A 21603-nucleotide genomic window follows, 5' to 3' on the forward strand; every position below is an offset into this window, starting at 1 on the left:
TTAATATGTTTGTTTATTGACATTAACAAGCATATGTTTTCCTCTGAAGGGGTTTCTTGATGCCAGATGGAAAGTGCAGGTGCATTGAATTATTACATCCATTTAAAATAGCAATGCAACTAGCGGGCACCAAATAATTGCTTCATATGTTTTCCTTGTGCACATCATTTAGTAGTGGCTGCAAAGCAAAAGAAGCCATCGGTGGACAGTTGAATGTTGGATTTGCAAATGTTGGCAAGCTATGAGAAAAACATGATGCAAAAGCAGAAACGGGAAGGCGAATCTTCAGATGTGGGGGCCGTTTAACGAGCTGTATTGTTGAAGTCGGTTTTTTATTGGCTATGGTCAAGGCTGGAAAATGAGACGGGTTTAGACATTGTGGGATTATGTAAGTGGTTGATTGTTATGTGGGTGTGTGAGTGTGTGTTGTGTAGTATAGTTGGTGTTCATGTTTCCTTTTTTTTTTTGATGGCGAGGCATGGGCTTATTAGTTTATGCTAGTCATGTGCCAAGCAATGTCAGGAGAGTGAATAAGCAATTCTTGTTGTAAGCTCTTACGAGGATATCACTTGATTCCCTATAAAATGGACTAACTGCTTCTAAGCCTATGTTTATATTCAATATGATGTATTTTATTTTTTTAAATGATAAAGTGTTTAAAAAAAAGAAAAAGAAAAGCCTTTGCACTTTTGAGGAAGCTCGAGTACCCAGGAGCCCAGCTGTGATACTGATCCCCAACCTCTGTTACCTCTCTCTCTCTGAGGTGGCATGGAAGAGAATAAAGAAGACGACAGTGATGACACCTCCCAACATTCCGCCTAGAGAGAGGGTAGCGTGATTTCACAGATGTTCCATAGATCTCAAGCATAAGCAAAATCCCATGCATCTGTAAAGTTCAAGGCCTCAAATATGGCATGTGTAAAGTTCAAATCCTCCAATATGCCCTCAGCAAGTTTCACAGGAGGAGACCTTAGCACAAAAGAATTCCTTATAGAAGGCTGGCTGGATAGGAACAGAGGCTGAGGGATGAGAGGCAGAAACAGAAGACGGTGGCTGCTTCAGCAGAACAGAAACTGAGGGATGAAAGGGAACAAAAGAAGGCTGCATCAGCTTTAGCTGAACATAAATGTAGGGATCTGGTGATGGTTGAGCTGTACAGACTTGAGCTGAAGAATATCATGGTATGCAGGACTTCCAGTGATGAAGAGGGTACCTCCAGTGTGGCTCCCAAGGAGATCACAGGTGCAACATCCCCAAGCTCTTGGTCCAATCTTATGAGGGGAGAGATATTTTTGAATGGTTCTAAAAACTGGAGCCAGCAGCATGTGCATGAGGAGTTGGGGCATGCAGCCCTTATGAGACGTCTACTGATGGTTGCAAGTGATGTTATCATCCAGTTAGCTTCTGAGGAAAGGTCCATCTATGCCAATATGAAGGGATGCTGTGCTCAGCAAGTTCTGCAAGGCCCCAGAAAAATACCTCCAGAGCTTTAGAGAGTTCTGCAAAAAAGGGAGTCAAACATGTGAGACATTTACACATCGGTTTCTGAAATATCTGAGACGATGGGTTACAGGACACATTTGAAGGCATGTGATTGCAAATGAGAGCTCTTTAAATAATGTGAGATGGATGATTTATACCAACATTAAGTGGACAAGACTATCAAAAACCCGAGGGAGCTTGCAATGGCAGCCGACCAGTATGTGAGCCCTCCCAGCCAGAAAGAGGCTCTAGCCCCAGCATCCAGACCACATGACAAGGGGGTAATAAAAGTAAACCACGTAAAGCATAGGAGGGTAAGGAAAAAAGGTCCTCCACCTCCTGATAAGAAAGGGTCCCAAAAATAAATTAAAGGGGAGATCCACACCATATACATCTTCTGTAACACACCAAAAGGAAGAGTGAGGACACACAGCACTGGGGAACCCGCTTTCGCAGCTGGACAGGACTCTCTTACATGTGGTGACCAGAGTTATAGAAAGGAACATCCTTCCTGCAAGGGGAGGCCCAATTCGGCAGTGGTTAGTGCCACACTCATAGAGGAAGAAGAAGAGGAGTTTGTAAGTGTGGGAATCGTAGATGAGGAATTCCCAGTAGGCCAGGAAGTGGCTAAATGTACCCTAGTGTCTCTGAGCGTGATGATTACTGTGCTCCAAACTGGCACCCCAGTCCCTGTTCACAGAGATCTTCTTGGACCATGTGGTCATAAATTGGAACACAGACCCATCACTCTGTGATACTGCTGCGAGTATCACTGCAGTCCAACAACAGTGGGTGTGAGACACAGTAGTTCCAGACCCCATGACATCCCGATAGCAGGTCATTTAGGCATGACTGGAGACAACTGGCAAGCTGTCTTGAATTCTTACTGGCCCCAGATGGTAGCACAAATCTGACAATTTGTCTCGTCCTGCCAAACTTGCCAAGCAACCAGCAAAGTGGCCTGAGCCACGGAGGACATCCTAATTCCAGTACCAATGGTTGGGAGGCCTTTTGAGAGGATAGGTATGGACATTGTGGGTCATTTGAATTTTCAAACCTTCTCAGGGAACTGATACATTAATCTTGCAATCCAGTGTCCCTTCCAAAGCAGCAAAGCCCTTGTAGTGGTAAATGCACTCATTGGTATATTCTCTCATGTGGGATTCGCCAAAGAAGTTATTTCTAATAGATGATCCAACTTCATATTTGCATATCAAGGCCATGTGCGATAATGTGGAGTAACATAAAATTTCTCCACAGCCTTTTACCCACAATAAAACAGCCTTTTTGAGCAGTTCAATGAGGCCCTAAAGGGCATCATCTATAGCTTTGAAGAGCCTCTGGAGAGAAAGTTGGATATTCTCCTGCCCTGCCTAGTGTACTACTACTGGGAGGTCCCCCGGTGTAGTTTTGGGATCAGTCCCTTCGAAATTTGGGCACTGTGTTTGGGTCCACTGAGTCTGGTGTGGGAAGGTTGGGACGGCATTCTCCGAACTCCTTCCCACAATATAGTGGCCTATGTCCTTGGTTTCTGGTCTCGGAAGGCCAAGTACTGAGAACAGAGCACCCAGCACCTGAAGGCTAGCCAAGAGTTTATGAAGCACTGGCAATCCCAGAAGGCTTCAATGACTGAAAACACTTCCAGGCCAGATGGTCTGGATCATGGAACCAGTCAAAATCCTAAGTATTTCACGACAAGTGGACTAGGCCCTATGTGCTGCTAGAAAACATCATTGAGTTCCACTACCCATTGATATGAAGGCTCCGAGGCAGAGGCATAGGGTCTTCGAAATCAACCAACTGAAGCTCCACTACAGTTGGGATGACTTAGTGATGGCTCTGGTCACTGAGGATGAGACTGAGGAGGAGACAAATCCTGTCCCAGACTTATTGCAGAAGTCCACTGATGGGCTTCTAGAGGGGGTCCACATTCCGCAGACCTTCCTGAGCAGCAATTGTGAGATTTCCAGGAGCTGCTGAGTAAGTTTGCATATCTGTTCTCCCTGAATCCAGGAAAGATTAATTGGTGCAACAATGACATTGATACGGAAGACAGTAAGCCAGTTTAAAGCAGGACTCAATGGATACTGACAGGTGTCCAGACATTTGGTTGACTGAAAACTGGTCGAAAGACATTTGGTCGACGCAATTTGGTCGAAAACCAAATGGTCGAATTTTTTTTTTATTTATATATATATTTTTCGGGTTTTCGTTTTTTAAAAAAAAGGGGGTTTTAGAAAAAAAAGGGGGTTGGGGGACCCCCCCCCCCCGGACCTGCCCCCCCCCAAAAAAAAGGGTTAAAATAAAAATAAAAAAATTCAACCATTTGGTTTTCGACCAAATTGGTTCGACCATTTGTCTGGTCAACCAATTTTTTTCGACCAAATGTCTGGTAACCTATCTGACAATGTCAAGGACACCATCAAGGAGGAAGTCTCCAAGATGCTGGATGTTGGATTATTGAACCCTTGCATAGCCGCTGGGCTTGCCAAGATGTACTGGTCCCCAAATGTTCTAGCAGTGGGAAAACTGAAGTCTGTTTTTGCATGGAATACCAAGGGGTCAATTCAATCACCAAGATGGAAACACACCCCATCCCTATGGCAGACAAGCTTTGACCTCACAGTCGGGTACTGGCAGGTCAGCCTAAGTGATCCTGCAAAACGACAGAACAGCATTCTGCACCACAAAAGGTCATAACCAGTTCAATGTTATGTCCTTTGGATTCATGAATGCCCTTGCCACCGTTTGGAGGAAGGTAAACCCGGTATTATCAAAACTTGAAGATTTCAGTGTTGCCTACTTGGATGATGCAGTATTCTGTCAGATTTGGAATGACCACATATCCTATCTAAAACAGGTGATTCAAGCCATGTAGAACACTGGCTTTCCTATCAAGGCATTCAAGTGCCAGATAGCACAGGGGGCTGTGATTTAGCTGAGACATGTAGTCGGTGGCAGTAAGAAACAGCTTCTACAGGCCGAAGTCCAATCAGTTGTGCATTCGCACATCCCCAATGCCCAGACTCACTGCCATAAATGTGCCAAAGAAGGTCACCTGGACCCCTGCCTGTTAGACATCCATCCTGAGCTTGAAGGATGGCCTATCCAAAACCCCAGTTAGCAAGATCCCAGATTATGGACAAGAATTAATCATAGAGACAAACAGACGCATGTGAATTCAGAATTGGTGCAGTATTAGCACTGCTGAACTCCAGTGGATAGTGCAACCTTGTGCATACCTGGGTAGCTGCTTGACCAAGAGGGAACGCAATTGGTCCACCATTGAAAAGGAGGCATTTGCAGTAGGGTGGGTGGTATGCAAGCTGAAACTCTCCATCATTGCGTCCCGCTTCACTGTCCAGACTGACGCAGACCTCTCGGTGGCATATGGCCATGTATCGAGAGAATGTCAAGTTACTGCGTTGGTGTTTCTCTGAAAGGCACAGGGAACCCCACACTCTGGATTAGGGTTTTAAAGTAACAATTAATTGCGGAAAACTACATCCAAAGGATACAATTTGAAAGAGGGTATCAAGGGAATTTATTGAACCTGATACATCTTTTAGTATGACTTAAATCATGATTTAATCAGCACTTATTGCATAAAATTACATAGCAGGATAAGAACTTTTAAGAACACATCTATCAAAAACAATTCATTTTATTCAAATGTGCAATCATTCATCCACATACATCCATCACTCATCACTTCACTCATTCGGAACAACAGTGAATAGAAAATCTAAAATCTATAAAAATAATGACATATAATTCATCAGAAAAGTTTATAGAAAGAATGTGAAATCAATATTGCCGCATTGAATAATGAACGTGGCCGACAAAAAGAGATGGGTCCAAAGAATTTTCAGCCACAACCTCATCCCAAATTCCTCTCTACCGGTTTCGACGTTTGTACTCTATTATAGTGACGTCTTCTTCAGGAGATATAAATACATTCTAGAAGAAGGAAACATAAACTCATGAATCCCTAATCTATAGATGAAAACATGGTATAGTAAAAACCAAATGCACAATACTAACAACATGGAAAGTATAAACCCAATACTTAAAGACAATAATATCCTGCTGTCACCCAGAGTATAGATCTCTGAAGCAAAACCGTGGGCATCTAACAGGAAAAGTGCTACCCCTAAACATTGGTGTCCTAAACTCCAGTGGGATTGGGTCATGGACAGAAACAGTGCTAGCATGTAAAAGATTTTAAATTGAAAAACCAGGCATAGAACACTCTCTCATATTTGCTGTCAGTTAATGGAAAACAAAAATGGTTATGTGAACTATGAGTCACTGCTATGGAATGCATTTCCACATAGTTACAGAATATCCACAAATCATGTATAGACATTCCTATGTTTTAAGCTCACTTTTCCAAAACTACGTTTAAGAGATATATATTAAGAATGGACACTGACCTTGCCATGGTAAGTAGGGAGTAGACACACTCCGTCATTCCCTTTATCATGACTGGGACAACTGTTCATTTGAATGGCAGTGTCCATAGGCTGTTTCCTACACAGACAATGTGCTGGGCTCACAGTAAGGTACCCTGTTGGATTATTAACATGATTTAGCATGGATGCATATCAATCCCATATCTAGTATGAATAAACCCACCATGCGAGCTTACCTAAAGTGTCAAGATGGTCAAATTGCTCTGGGGGTAGGAAAGCCGGCTACCGGCGTCTCGCGCTAAATTACCCAGAAGTCTTACGTCCCTGTAACAACAGAAAGTCACAGCTTGGTTGATTTAGTGTTTCAAAGCTGTAAAGTGCCACAGCAGAAAAGGAGAAGGAAGGGGGCGGGTGCTTGTATGTATCACTTACCTTTCGTCCAATATCGAAGAGAAGGGGGGCCTCTTGAAGCCACCACCAGCTGAATGACCCGGGATGGGTGCATTCGAGCGGACGCAAGCGTGCAGCAGCACTGCGCTGCTTTCGTTTTGGATAAATATAGCGTCCCCGAGATCATGTGATCCCAAAACGTGTCACATGATCTCCCAATGGGTCCAGTGTCATATACGCAATTGCGTGAACGACCCGAAGTGAAGAAAGACTTGTGTCTTTTTATCCAGATAAATCAAAATACCTGCAAAGGTGACACGGATTGAGTAACCACTAAATTGATGGCCTACCATGAACCCCTGCTATGCCTGTGAAATTAGATAGGGTAGAAAGCCAATTTAGGGCCCTAAATTTGCTTAGATACAAAAGGTATACAATTACACGACTATTCAGATATAAATCCCTATTAGGAAGGAACATATTCTGAGAGTTAAAACACTCATGATGTTAATTGTTATGGTGCCATGGCTCTACAGTGTTTAAACCGTGTGTTAATGTTTTTAAATTAAAAATCCAAAGTTTTTCTTTATAATCCAAATTCTTTATCAATTGAGTCTGATTCTGAGCATACACTTTTCTATGCAGAACCATTGTATTTGTTCTGCATTGTGGCCCATCTCTGCAAAGTGAATTACCATCGGTGCATTTAGGTTCTGCATTTTAATTTTGGAACAATGTTCATTAATGCGGGTGCTCACCTCCCGAGTGGTTTTACCAATGTACAACAATTGGCAGGGGCAACGAATAGCATAAACAACATTTTTGCTCCTACATGTGGTAAATGTTTGGAGGTCCAATTTTTCTTTTGCGCATTAAAGGAGATGGTTTTCTTCGAAAATTTACAGGCAATGCACGAAGAGCATGGATAGTGGCCTACTACTGGATTTAGGTGAGTGCCTCGGATCATAGGAATCTTGAGTGGCATCCTACTTGCCCGGGTCATCTGTTGTTTCAAATGTTTGCTTTTTTTGAAAGCAAACAATGGTTTAGGCAAGCTAATGCCAGAGGCATTAAGAATGCGCCAATTTTTTAGGATAATGCCTTTTATGGCATTACTGTGTTGACAGAAAGTTGAAACACACACAAGCTCTTCCTTTTTTTCAATATCACGTTTAGGTAATAGGAGCTGATATCGATTAGCAAATCGGGCTCTCTTTCTCGAATGTTTTATCAATTTTTTCGGGTACCCATGTTCCAAAAGTCTTTTTTCTAAAATGGATGCATGTTTTACAAAGTTGGTGATGTCTGTGCAGTTGCGGCGTAACCGTAAAAACATGCCATAGGGCAAGTTGCAGAGCAAACTTGCAGGGTGTTGACTTTCGTATTTTAGTGTAGAGTTCCTTTCTGTAGGTTTTCTATGCATTTCTGTGCGTAGATGGCCCTCTTCAACAAAAATGGATAAATCCAAGAACGCAATTCTGGAGACTGAGTACTCAAAAGTGAAATGAATGTCTAAGTCTATACCATTGAGCCATTCAACAAATAGCTCCAATGATGTTTGTGTTCCCTCACAAATCATAAATATAGCATCGACATATCGGCGATATATCTTGATTTGGTCCCTGAAAGGATTGAGAACCCCCAAAATCTTCTCTTCTTTAAGCAGAGCCATGAAAATAATGGCCAGATTGGGGGTAAACATACAGCCCATAGCCGTACCCCTGCATTGTAAAAAGAAATCCTCTTTAAATTTGAAAAAACTATTCTTCATAACCAATTCAGCTTCTCTATAAAGGAAGTCTGTGGGGACAGTGTGTGGTAGTGGTCTTCTATTTAGCATTGTTTTTAGAATAGCAACAGCTCTATCTTGAGGTATATTTGTATAAAGGGCCTCAATATCAAGGGAAACCAATATTTGTGTGTGAGAATTGAATGTTTTAAATTCCACCAAATTAATGACATCTCTTGAATCTTAAAGAAAGGTGGGGGTTGTCATTGGCAGGGGTTTGATGAAAAAATCAATATATTTCGATATGGGTTCAAGTAGCGAACCACATCACGAGACGATAGGACGTCCCAGGGGCTTCTCCATATCTTTATGTACTTTTATGCATGATGTAAAAAAGAGGCAAGCGATGTTCCGAGTAGTTGATAAATTCAGCTTCCTTTTCAGAGAGGAAGCCTGCGTGGCCTCCTTCCTCGGTAAGTTGAAATATTTTGAGTGTAATCATCTCTGAAGGATCTTTTGCAATTTTCATATAGTGGCCAGGGGTCTGTAGAAGTCAGAGTACTTCATTGTCATATTTGCCAGCATCCCGGACCACTATTCCCCCACCTTTATCAGCCGCCTTGATGACTATAGACGAAGCTAATGACTGGATGGCCTGAAATTCAGAAAGTTTCAAATTAGGTCCCTGTTGGTTCCTAGGATGTTGAATTAGTTGTTCTATTTCCTTAAGAACAAGCTTTTCAAAAATTGTCACCTCAGAGGGGAGATGACTGGAGTTGGGGTGAAGGTCGAGGGTCCGGAGAGACCTGAAATATTAGGCTTACTTGAGATCGTGTTATTATGAAAAAAGAAACGCAGTCTCAATTTTCGTAAGAAACCTTTGATTTCACTGATTAGTGACATGACACTAGGGTTCTGAGTCGGAACAAAAGATAAACCCAATTTCAGGATAGAAGTTTCTTCTGGTGTTAATGTGCGAGAAGAAAGATTAAAAATAGGCAATATTTGATTCACCACCTGTAGGCACGGTTCCGTGTCTGGAAGTCCCGATGCATCAGCCCCTGCCCGGAGGTGTTCTGCAGGGGCATATTGTGTGTCATACGGCCTTGGGGAGCATTTCTGTGGCCTCTTCGGCTGCCCCTTCCTCAAAAAGGGTGATCACCCAAGTTTTGGATCGGGTCCTCATTGCCCGAGTTACTAGATGATGTATCTGAAAATGTGACCCATCTTTTTTTGTTGGTATTAGAGGGTCCAATATTCCAGTTCCCATTAGTTTTCCAAGCTGTTTGGGGATTGAAATCTTCTGCTAGGTATGGATAAACCTGTTCATTTTTAAATAAGGAAATATCTTTCTTTAATTTATTGGTCTTTTTTTCAATTGTTAGTTTCTTGAACTCCTGAAAGGATTTCTCAATTTGTTACAACTTTTGTTTGGATTCCACCATTAAAGTATTGGATAGAAAAGACTTTTCTAGTTCTGTCAAGGTTTCCAGGATCTTGCCACTGACTCTTTGAGCCGTTGTTGTGGTTAAAACCAACAGATCTCGGCTGCATTTCGTGGCAACTTGACTGAAAGCAACTTTATAATCATTATCATCCAAAATCAAACATGGAATAATTTTAACTTGTGACCCTTGTGGGATGATACTAGATCTTAAATATTCTTTCAATATATGGCCATGCATTTCTGTGCGGAACTGTTTCTTGTTCAAATTCAAAAGAGCATCACCTGTAGAGCCCTGATTCTGTATGGGCAGTTGTAGGTTTTCAAAAAATGAGGGGCCCTCAATAAGTTCTGTTATTAGGGCCTCCGTGAAGGAGATGGTATCTGTTTCCGCTATAACCCAAGATGGGGCCACTGAGCTACGGTACAGCAATATACACACACGATATAATAAATGTGATAAAACAATTTATATTTATCCTAAGCCGGATACCACCTCAGTGAAAGTGATAAAATAACCTGCACAGCCAAGGGCTGAATATCTATGTTTCTCTGAAAGGCACAGGTAACTGCCATAAATGTTCCAAAGAAGGTCACCTGGACCCCTGCCTGTTAGACATCCATCCTGAGCATGAAGGATGGCCTATCCAAAACCCCAGTTAGCAAGATCTCAGATTATGGACAAGAATTAATCATAGAGACAAACGGACGCATGTGAATTCAGAATTGGTGCAGTATTAGCACTGCTGAACTCCAGTGGGTAGAGCAACCTTGTGCATACCTGGGTAGCTGCTTGACCAAGAGAGAGCGCAATTGGGCCACCATTGAAAAGAAGGCATTTGCAGTAGGGTGGGTGGTATTCAAGCTCCAACTCTACATCATTGCGTCCCACTTCACTGTCCAGACTGACACAGACCTCTCGGTGGCATATGGCCATGTATCGAGAGAATGTCAAGTTACTGCGTTGGGCCATACCAATACAATGGTTGGACATGGATAGCCAACAAAACCCTGGGTTGCAGCACTCCAATGTAGATGGCCATAGTAGGTATTTTAGCCAGGAGGAGGAGCCCAATCTTTAGAAGAGAGAGTCTCAACCTTTTTGGCTGGGCTTGAGAGGAATTACCATATGGCAAGGGTATAGATGCTCTGGATTTTTTATTTTTCTATTAATAAATACAATGATGCAGGTAAGTCCATCTCCAAAAGGGCAATCTGCTGATGCTATTCTCCTTTCAAATTCCCTATGCCAAAAATAAATAGTGTACATGTGCGAGCTGATGCATCAGTAGCCTGATTATAGCACCTGCCCTAGAAAGGCACCAAGCACTTTCAGGTCACAAGTGCCCTCTTGAGAGCTGAAGTGACAGCCAAAGTCACTGCAGCACAGGAGTGGCATTTATGATATGCACCCCTGTTCTAAAATATCATGATTTGAAGTAGCTCTTGCAGGTGGCAGGGTTAGAGTATGGTGCATGGCAATGCTCCTAATCATTAGAGCCACTGTCATGTACAGGTTTTACCTGGGATCGTTCCCAGCGTACCTTGAAGAAAACTGATCTCTCCTCACCTGAAGCCAGCATGTCCCCAGGCTACATACACGTAAGGACAGAAGACCTCGGGGAGTGAGGCCAAAAGAGTGGAAACCCCTCAGAAAAAAAACCTTCTAGAAGCCACAGCTTACTTTCGCAATTGTCCTGTAGTCCAGGAGGAGGCAGAGTTGCTGAGAAGCATCAGGGCAGCAAATACAGGAAGCCAGGTAGGAAGACAGGGAGTCAAGCAGGAGCCAGCACATAAGGAACCAGGAATGGGCAGGGAACAGAAGGTCAGGAGGGGGTGCAGTTCAGCAGCGGAAGGCAGAACTGCAGAAGAGGAACAAACACAAGGAACGGGAACTAGCATCAGTGCCACTACCACAAGTGTTGAGATGCAACAAGCCTGGCCACAGCCCCATTAAAACGTATTCTGGTGCAGAGTGTCCAATGGACCCAGAACCAGAAACCCGGCCTCTTGGATGGTCATCCATGACCAAGTCGGCTGGCATATTGGAAGGGGCACTTCTCCCTTTATTACAACATCCATGCACAATACATGCAGCACGTATTCTGAATCGGTCGTTTCTGTGCAAAGGTAAGGGTGACCACAGTCTCCACCTTGTGAGTATATTTAAGGGTGATGTGTATTTTGACCAGACAGGTTAGTCCTGCCAAATGACAAGACAGGAACCTGAATGGCCAGGCCTCATCTTTGATCCCTTTGTGGGGGTAGGTGACACCCTCCTCCAGAGACAGACACTTAGCAGGAAGGAACCTCACACCATTGTGCTGCATACCAAGGGGGTTCTTGATCATATTGAGGAGGAAAGGGGATGGAGTTAGTGTAGATATGGAGAACTCTGTTCATTTGGGGAACAATGTCACCAAATTGTTTCTATCTACCTCTCTCTCCCCTTCCTGTCTGCGTCACTTCCTCTAGTGCAAAGCACTTTGGGAGTGATGTCAGAATGACAAAGTCCACTCATTTCAAGAGCAGGGATTGTACCCCTAAAGCAGGATAGATTTAGCCATTCCACCTATGAACCTTTTCCTTAAAATAAACACCACCACTTCTTGCGATCATCTTCTGCACCCCAAAGCTTGAAGATTTCATTGAAGTATCCAAGGCAGAGTTGAGCTCTGTTCTCAACCCATCCCCAGGGCACATTGGGGGTGAACCTGCTGCTGAAACAAGACCTGCCTCTCTGGAAGCCACACTTCTTCCAGGAACTAAACATGGGGAAGGACCCCTGGACGTGTGCACAAGTCTCCCTTGCTGGGATCCAGAAAGCAACAACTAACCGTGTCTCTGAAACCCCAGACCAGGACTCACAGCATCTAAAGAGTCAAGACAGACGAGAGCCTTGTGTTTCCTCGCATCAAACCAGTCAAACCATCTTTCAACCGGTTCTACCACATCTCAAACCAGCAAAAACCTCTGGAGCTGCCTTTGACACTCACCAAGCAATTCAAACTTGAACTGCACATTGAAACCTGTTTGCCACTGCATTGCGCTAGCTGAGTATGCTGTGTCTCGTCTTCAACTACAAGCTTCTTTCTTGCATCTGTTGCCAAACTGATGCTCGCTCTGCATGCATGCTGGCTGCCGATCACCATCACCAGAAGAACCGACCCAGGTGGACCTTTGAGCTCCTCAATCGGACAAAGCTTTGAACCCAGCCTGCTCATCAAGTAGCCAGCATCTTTGCCATCTACACGACCAGCTAACCAACCCATTTGGCCCTCACGATCCACCACTCCTTTAGAACTTCATCAAAGTGATCCAACCAGCCAGCGCATCCAGTCACTAGCTTCTTTGAACTGACCATTGAACCTTCTCTGGTGGCCCTCATGGTCCACATGTCTACCAGCATTGACTACAAACCACAACAAGCCCTGTCGAACCTCGCTACACACTGCTGTCTTCCTAGGACACTGTGAACGCCACACCAGGACTTCCTTAAACTGCACAAATATCATCAGACTGTCAGGTTTGCCTTGGGTGAACCGAAAATAAGGTACTATTTCCCAGAACCTCCCCCTTTGCCAGTTTTCAGCTCTCGAGTCAGGTTAGGTCATCTGGTGCAACTTTTCGCAAGACATGTCCTTTTACAAAGAACATTGTGGTTTTTGAACTTGCCTGCTCACCCCTGCACATTCTTCATTCTCTGCATATTCTTTGTTCTTTCCACAGGGTTGTTGTAGAGTTTTTCAACTTTGTTTTCTTTCAGATGGTGTCTTTATATATATATATATATATATATATATATCTAGAGAACTTCGATGGATCATTCCCTTTATTTTGAACTGTGATACTTTGCTGTTCGGTTCACTGCTGAATAACGTTCAAACACAAATTTAGGACTATAGCCTTCCGTCAGTGCACATTACCACAAAAGGCGAAGGAGGTACATCTCTTGATTGTGCCTGTTTTCCCTTTATTATTGGGAACACTGTTGGTTTATAGGGGTGTGTGGGCTGAGTGGGTAATTTGTTCACTACTCACCCCTAAAATCCTGCAGAAGTCATTTAGTGACTGACGTCTATTCCTCAAATTCATATAACAACCTCTCATGGCAAAACCTGCCTCTCTGAGGATCGTTGGCTCTTTGATGAGAAATAAACAGTGCTAAACCTTAAAAAGGCCACATGTACAATGATGCCAACCAGAGAGAGTGATGGCAAACTTGGGTATAACTAACTAAATAAATACTGGGTATAACTAAATAAATACTAGGTACAAATAATTTAATAAATACTGACCCAGCATAATTACTTTTTCCACATCGCTGCATATTAATGGCTCAGTGGATCTAATCCATTTCATCACGCTGGACGTTTCATCACATTTTACTGCAGTCTTTCTATGGAGAGGGAAACTCTCTACAGCCCCGTTATTCTGAGTTCCCAAACCTTCTGTGTGTTACCCCTTTATCGCGCCACCAGCCCTACACCTGCTGTGATGATGTAGCAGTGGGAGGGGCGGTGGAGGGGGCGGCCCGGATCAGTACAAGCGTTTTGCAGTAGACATTGGGAAGGTCTTTGAAAGCATAATCTGTGCAACAGCCTTGTCTGACTACAGGTTAATCGTGATAGTTTTTTTTGGCAGAACAGGCTTTTTGCTATAGTGCATGCTTGCCCAAGCCAAGCAATTCTGCACTCGTGAGGGACTAATAGGACACCCTCACCACAATGCACCATAATGTGGACCTGCGCCACAAAGGGTTAATCTAACAGAGACAGCATGGGAAAAAGGATATCACGTGAGGTTTACTCAAAATCCGTTGTTACCTTTAAGGACTTCAACATATTTCATGATTAGATCATTATAGCCAGATTGACAGCAAGATAAAAGCAGTCTTTTTCTCATCGATGACTGATCAGCACATTACATTTCTCAAGGGAAAAGACAAACTATGAGGTGGGTAATCATACATCTTGCTGTAGGGATAAATGTGCAGCTCTGGCGAGCATCTATAACTCACCTCTCTATGATCAAACAATAAATATAGACTATTAATGAACTATATCGTGCGTACTAACTTCCCCTGCTAACGGGGTTACCTGGTAAGACTTCTTGAAGACAAAAGACACCAAATCAAAATGTTGCCCTTAATAAACGAGGGCACAATCTATTGCTGGTCTTAATTACAAGGAACATGTATTGCCAGATCAAATACTCCACGAATACTTTTCTCTTTACAATATTACCGAAAGTACATTCAAAGCCCAGCCAGTTTACAATTCCGACTTTGTAAAAACATCCATAATTCATATCACAGAATAAAATGTACTCGTTATCTCTGCATTACTTTTAAAGGTTATCATCTTTTCTGGTAAAAAAAAAAGGACATCGCACATTTTGTAATTAAATGGCGGAATCACAGGCCGCCATCGCCATAGAAACAGTCTGCCCGAGTCGAGCGCACTGATTCCCCCGCCCCCCTCAACGCCCATGGCACTGACGACCTCTGCATGTGACCTGCTCCCAGAGGAAAGCAATTTAATGCTCCGCTGCCCAGAGAACAGTATATATGAATCACGAAAAAAGCAGATAAATTAGTGACAGGTACATCTGAATAGAGCGGATCCCAATGCTCTTATCTGCACCCAGGCAAGCTTGTTTCACCTCAGTTTCAAAGATAAAGCCTCATGGCGGGTTGCCTGTGCGAGTCCCCATCAGCCAAGCAGGCCCCTTTGTCTATTAGTGGAAGCGGCTGCCTATTATTTAAGTCAATGTGACAGCGATGAAAGCATAGTGAAAACTATCTGCTGGCAAGAAATGCATCAGCACGTTGCCAAGCATTTTACCTTCTGTATCTTTCACCGGCGCGCTGTCTCGTTCACTCCTTTATTTCCCACAACTTTGATTTCTGACAGATCAGATGGCCCGGGGTTGTTGCCGTGGCAAAGTAAAGGAATACCACAGTGGGCTGTACAGGAGGCTTATCGGGTGCCGGCACAGACAGAGGAGCTGCCAGCAATCGTGAGGGCTGTGAATGCCAGAGTCAAAAGGCAGAGCCATATCAGCAGCGAAGCAGTAAATTGTCTAGAGACTTAGATAGGGTGCCGAATTTGACACTTTCATGAAATGGTAAAAAAAAAAAAACACCACAAGAAACATTCCCTTTATTTTGAGACAATTGGAAAGTCATTTTAGTTCAAGTGGATGCTTTTTTCGCCCATTTGTTTTCGAAATCATTGTTTTCATCACTTTCTAAACGTTACCGCTATCCTGTGCTTCAAATATAATAATATATAGTATAGCCGCACTGAACTAATTATAAAGATTGCATCTCTTAATATGTCTTTCCTGGATGCTTCGATAATCACTCTCCAGCGAAGCGTGCACACCTTTACAGATGTGTGTTTCTCACATGCACGTGGGTGCTCTTCAATTTAACTGATGAGATGCCTCATGCAAAACTTAGACAATTCATTTAGAAGTTTGCCCTAAAGTAGGAGTACATAAAAAAAAACATATGATTACAGACATACAGGCCGATTCATGGAATCAACGTGCGCCGAAAAAACGGCGCACGCGTGCGAAAACGTGCGATTCGCAGTGAAATAGCAAAAATCGCAGTGCAAGTGCGATTATCGCACAGAAAACATCGCACATCTATTCATGGAAGTCCGTGCACGCGCAAAATGTGGGATGTGCCCTGAAAAAGTGCACGGCGAACGCCGTGCGATAAGGCCACAGCGAATTCGCACATAGCGCGACGCACATAACAAAAGTAGGCGTAACACGGGGCGTCACACGCAGAATGGGGAACAACTCGTGAAAATGTGGGCGTCACGGGGGAAGTACAGGAGGCAAGTGCGCAGAACGCCCACACGCTCGCCTACAACACGTATTCATGGAATCGAATAGGGAAAAACAGCGCACGGCCAAAGACGCGCACAGGCCCATACATGTCCGCCACATGAAAGCAGGCGGTAGTGTCCCTGCGCAGGAAAAAAATGTGCGCCAAAGTCCTACACGCGCGAGAAGGCCCACACGCGATCGGGCCTGGGGGAGCATGTGCGTGTATTTCAGAGGTGTGCGAGAAGTTTCACATGCGATCGGGCCTGTGGGAGCCTGTGCGTGTATTCCAGAGGTGCGCGAGAAGTTCCACACGTGATTGGCCTGGGCGCGTGTATTTCAGAGGTGCGCGAGAAGTTCCACATGCGATTGGCCTGGGTGCGTGTATTTCAGAGGTGCGCAAGAAGTTCCACACGCGATTGGCCTGTGCGCGTGTATTTCAGGGGTGCGCAAGAAGTTCCACACGCGATCGGGCCTGGGGGAGCGTGTGCGTGTATTTCAGAGGTGCGCGAGAAGTTCCACACGCGATTGGCCTGGGCGCGTGTATTTCAGAGGTGCGCGAGAAGTTCCACAAGCGATTGGGCTGGGCGCGTGTATTTCAGGGGTGAGCGAGAAGTTTCTCACACGCGATTGGCCTGGGCGCGTGTATTTCAGGGGCTCGCGGGTTTTTTCACACGTGATCGGGCCTGGGGGAGCAGGGTACGTGTATTTCAGGGGCTCGCAGGTCGTTTTACACGCGATCGGGCCTGGGGGAGCGGGTACGTGTATTTCAGGGGCTTGCGAGACGTTTCACACGCGATCAGGCCTGTGGGAGCCTGCGCGTGTATTCCAGAGGTGTGCGAGAAGTTCCACACGCGATTGGCCTGGGCGCGTGTATTTCAGAGGTGCGCGAGAAGTTCCACACGCGATTGGCCTGGGCGCGTGTATTTCAGAGGTGCGCGAGAAGTTCCACATGCGATTGGCCTGGGCGCGTGTATTTCAGAGGTGCGCGAGAAGTTCCACACGCGATTGGCCTGTGCGCATGTATTTCAGGGGTGCGCGAGAAGTTCCACACGCGATCGGGCCTGGGGGAGCATGTGCGTGTATTTCAGAGGTGCGCGAGTAGTTCCACACGCGATTGGCCTGGGCGCGTGTATTTCAGAGGTGCGCGAGAAGTTCCACACGCGATTGGCCTGGGCGCGTGTATTTCAGAGGTGCGCGAGAAGTTCCACACGTGATTGGCCTGGGCGCGTGTATTTCAGGGGTGCGCGAGAAGTTTCTCACACGCGATTGGCCTGGGCGCGTGTATTTCAGGGGCTCGCGGGTGTTTTCACACGCAATGGGGCCTGTGGGAGCAGGGTACGTGTATTTCAGGGGCTCGCGGGTCGTTTTACACGCGATCGGGCCTGGGGGAGCGGGTACGTGTATTTCAGGGGCTCGCGGGTGTTTTCACACGTGATCGGGCCTGGGGGAGCGGGGTACGTGTATTTCAGGGGCTCGCGGGTCATTTTACATGCGATCGGGCCTGGGGGAGCAGGTATGTGTATTTCAGGGGCTCATGGGTAGTTTTACATGCGATCGGGCCTGGGGGAGCAGGGTACCACTCACCGTCTGCCTTGCGTGTAGAAGAACACGTAGCCAACACACACCCGCTGTGAAGTAATAGCGTGTGAACCCCAACGCCTGCAAGACACACACACCGCACCCCACGAAAAGCAACGCCCGTGCGCGATACTTCACAGACATGCATACGCGCTAAGGGCCATTGGTCCAATGGAATCGCATATGCATGCTGACGCGCTTACGCGCTAAGGGCCTTTCCTCGATTCACACGCTGACGTGCAGAATATTCACGTGCCAAATCACTCCATATCAAGCTGGCCACGCGTAAGCACACGGAAGACCACGCTCCTGCCCAGAAGGCCGAACTACTGCCCCCCAGAGCCCCGAGCACACTCCCACCTACCATCTGCTGCTGCCTGACTGCCTGCTGCCCATGTGCCCTGCCATTTGCTGCCTGCACATCAGCCAGGGGTGCTGTTGCTGTGACCACCCCTGCTGGAACCGAAGACTCCCGACTGGGATTCCATCTCCACAGCCCAGCCCCAGGACCCAGTTGCCCACCCACTCCTGCCTCTGGGGTTGTCATGTCGGGGCAAACACCATCTTAGACCACTGACAACCCCTGGCCAGAGAGGCAGAGGGGCACCAGCTTCAGTGCCACCGAGGTTGGTGTCCTGGTGGAGCAAGTCCTGGGGCAGTATGATGCCCTCTTCGGAAGTTCCCGCGCCGACAAGGAAGGACGGACTCGGATCTGGACTGACATCGTGACTGCCATCAACGCGGAGGGGGTGGCAGTCCGCGACTTACAACATGTCAAGAAGCGCTGGGAGGACTTCAGGTCCAGGACCCTGAACAAGGCCCGGCGCCTCTTGAAGGCAGCGGATGTCAATGGGCACCGGGGCCACTTGTCGGAAGAACAGATGAGGGTCCTGGAACGCATATCCCCAGCGCTCCACGTCCAGGTCCTTGAGAGGCAGACCCGTCTGGAGTCGAGCGGTAAGTGTACATGCATCCTGATTGTGAGCTGTGCGTGTGGTGATTTTTCAGTAGTGTGCAGGTTGCACATCTGTTTGTATGGGGTCGAGTATGGGTGGGGGTGTACAGGGCCGTGGGGCTAACACATGCAAGGGCTGGAATGTGTGAGACATGGATGGTGCTTGTGTGTGTAGGCTTGCATGCCAAATGCAGTTGTGTGGGCACACATGTTTGGATGAATGTGTATGTAAGTAGACAAGTCCGTGATGTCATGTTGTTTACAGCTGCATGTATCAGCACTGTGTACATGTGCATGTATGTGTATTTGACAAGGGTGCAACAGTGATGCAACATGGATGCATGTGACAGCGGTATGTGGAAGCATGATCGGCAGATGTGACATGGATGCCCATCTGAACACTGCGACACTTGGCAGAGGTGTACACATGTATGCAAGTGTGGTGGTGTGTGTACATGTGTGGTGCACTTCCTGTGTTGCATGTGATGTCTGGCTCACCTTTGCCTGCTCATGCTGTTGTATGTGTATGGATGATGCTGGCAGTTCCGATATGGCTGTGGTATGGCTCATGTGTGCGAGTTGAAATGACATGTGTGTTGGGGATTGTGATGACATGTCTGAGGTTTGCCAATGCCACTCATGTACAACTGTCATGTGTGTATGTGTCCATTGTACAGTGCCCTGATGCCTGTGTTTTATTTCTCCCTGTCTGCAGCGTCAACTGATGAAGAGGGCGGAGAAGGTGCTGTGGAGCACAGTGGCGGGGATCCCACCGCCAGCCGGAGATGCAAGGCCCGGCTCCCCTCCCATGTTGTCATCTCGTCGGGGGGTGAGGAGTCCGGTGCCACGTCCCAGGCAGCAGCTGCCGGGGGGAGGTCCAAGAGGCGGAGGTTGGAGTTGGACTCCTCGGCAGCAGAAGGGGCAGCTGGGACCCCACAGGGCCCAACGGGGGAAGATGGCACGGAGTCATCCAGGTTGGTGGGGGGTTTTGTGGAGGAGGAGGCCGTGCAAGCAACAGAGACGGGGTCTGGAGGTGGGGATCACACTGGTGCTAGTGGTGCAGTGCAGGACCAGGGACAGGAGGCAGCACAGGCCGCCGCGGAGGTGCCTGTGTGCAATCCTGTCCCTGATCCTGTCCTTGCATCATCTTGCACCAGCAGGGATGCCTACGTCCAGACCCGTTTTCAGGCAGGGGATGAGCTCACGACAACTGGCCTTCCTCTGCCTGCGGACGTGGCTATCCAGGTCCGGGTTGAGGCTGTTCTGACTGGTGTGGCGTTGCGTCAACGGGCCATGCGAGGTGACCTGCAGTCTTTTCATGAGGAGACTGCACGTCATCTCAAATGGCTCGTTGACCACGTCAGCCTGCTGGGACAGGTCACCCAGGCCGGATTCCTCCGTATGATGGGGCTTGCTACGACCCCCTCCTCAACAGAACCCCCTACGTGCCAGTCGTCCTCCGTGCCATCTTCCCAACCATCAGTCACCTGGGTGCCCTGTGGAGCTGCCTCTGACGGTGCGGCCAGGCTGGTGGAGGAGGCATCCCTGCCACAGTCGGGAGTCGGACGTCCAGCAGGGGTGGCCACATCAACGACTGCACCCCAGCCGGCGGAGGATGTGCAGGCAGCAGGAGGCAGTGCACGGGCAGAGGCACAGCAGCAGCAGCAACGTGGTGGGAGCCATGAAGGCTCGGGGCCTTCAACATCGGAGGGGCAGGCATCGGCCGGAGGGCAGGAGGACCCAGGACAGAGAGTGTCTTCCGTGTGGCAGCGGTTGGGCCACGCCATAGATGCGTGGCGGCAGCGGGCAGAAGAGGCACGGCTCACAATGGTCAGGGCGGAGTACTCCATGCGGAGGGCCCTGAGGCGGGCCGAGTGCCTCGAGGCAATCCGCAGGGATTTGGAGGTGGACACGTCGACGGCCCTGCGGACCCTCGGGGCCATGGAGGAGGACCGCCTCCGCGACATTGAGCAGGAGTTCGATGATGCCCTGGCCCGGGACATCCAAAAGTGAGCCTTCAAACTAGCCCGCTGCCCTTGTACATAGTTATGTAGGTAGTCTTAGGTTTCCTTTTTTTTTGGATTTATTTTGGACCTTTTGGATGTAGTTTATTTTATTAGTTAGTGTAGTTAGAAAGGTTTCATTTCTTTTGTTGGGATAATGGACCCTGGCTTGTTCGTAATGTTGGATTGTATTTTTCTTTCACATTTTAACCATGGAGCAATGGCTTTCAATTTTATTTCCCATTGGATTTTGTTTTCTGGACAGTGACTTTGGACACCATTAGTTTGGATTATGATTTTTGCTTTTGCTTTTTTTCACGGACATGCTTCTTTTCATTTTTGTACATTCCCATTTCTGTTTCTTTATTTTTGATTATATTTATGTTTCCTTTAATACATATTTTTTTAGTGAACTTCAATGTGTAGTATCTCATTGGTTTCATGCATATCAGGATATGGGTTTTGAGATTCACTGACACCCATTGGGTGTATGTGAGGGAAATGTGTTCTGTTATGCAATTGCCAATTATGAGTGGGTGGATGCAATACTCGGGTGGGTGTTTTGCATTTGGAGGCTGACCATAGGGACCAGGGATCTAGATTGTGATGACATGTTGGCTGGGGAACATGAGTTGGGGCCTGCTGGCAGGTGCCCCACAGTGCTGGGGGGTGGGGGTGGAGGGGAACATGAGTTGGACATGGGTGGGGGCTGCTGGAACTTCTCGCGCACCCCTGAAATACACGCGCCCAGCCCAATCGCG

The sequence above is a fragment of the Ambystoma mexicanum genome, chromosome 12, assembly GCF_040938575.1.
Source record: "Ambystoma mexicanum isolate Mex_15411 chromosome 12, UKY_AmexF1_1, whole genome shotgun sequence".
Lineage (NCBI taxonomy): Eukaryota > Metazoa > Chordata > Amphibia > Caudata > Ambystomatidae > Ambystoma > Ambystoma mexicanum.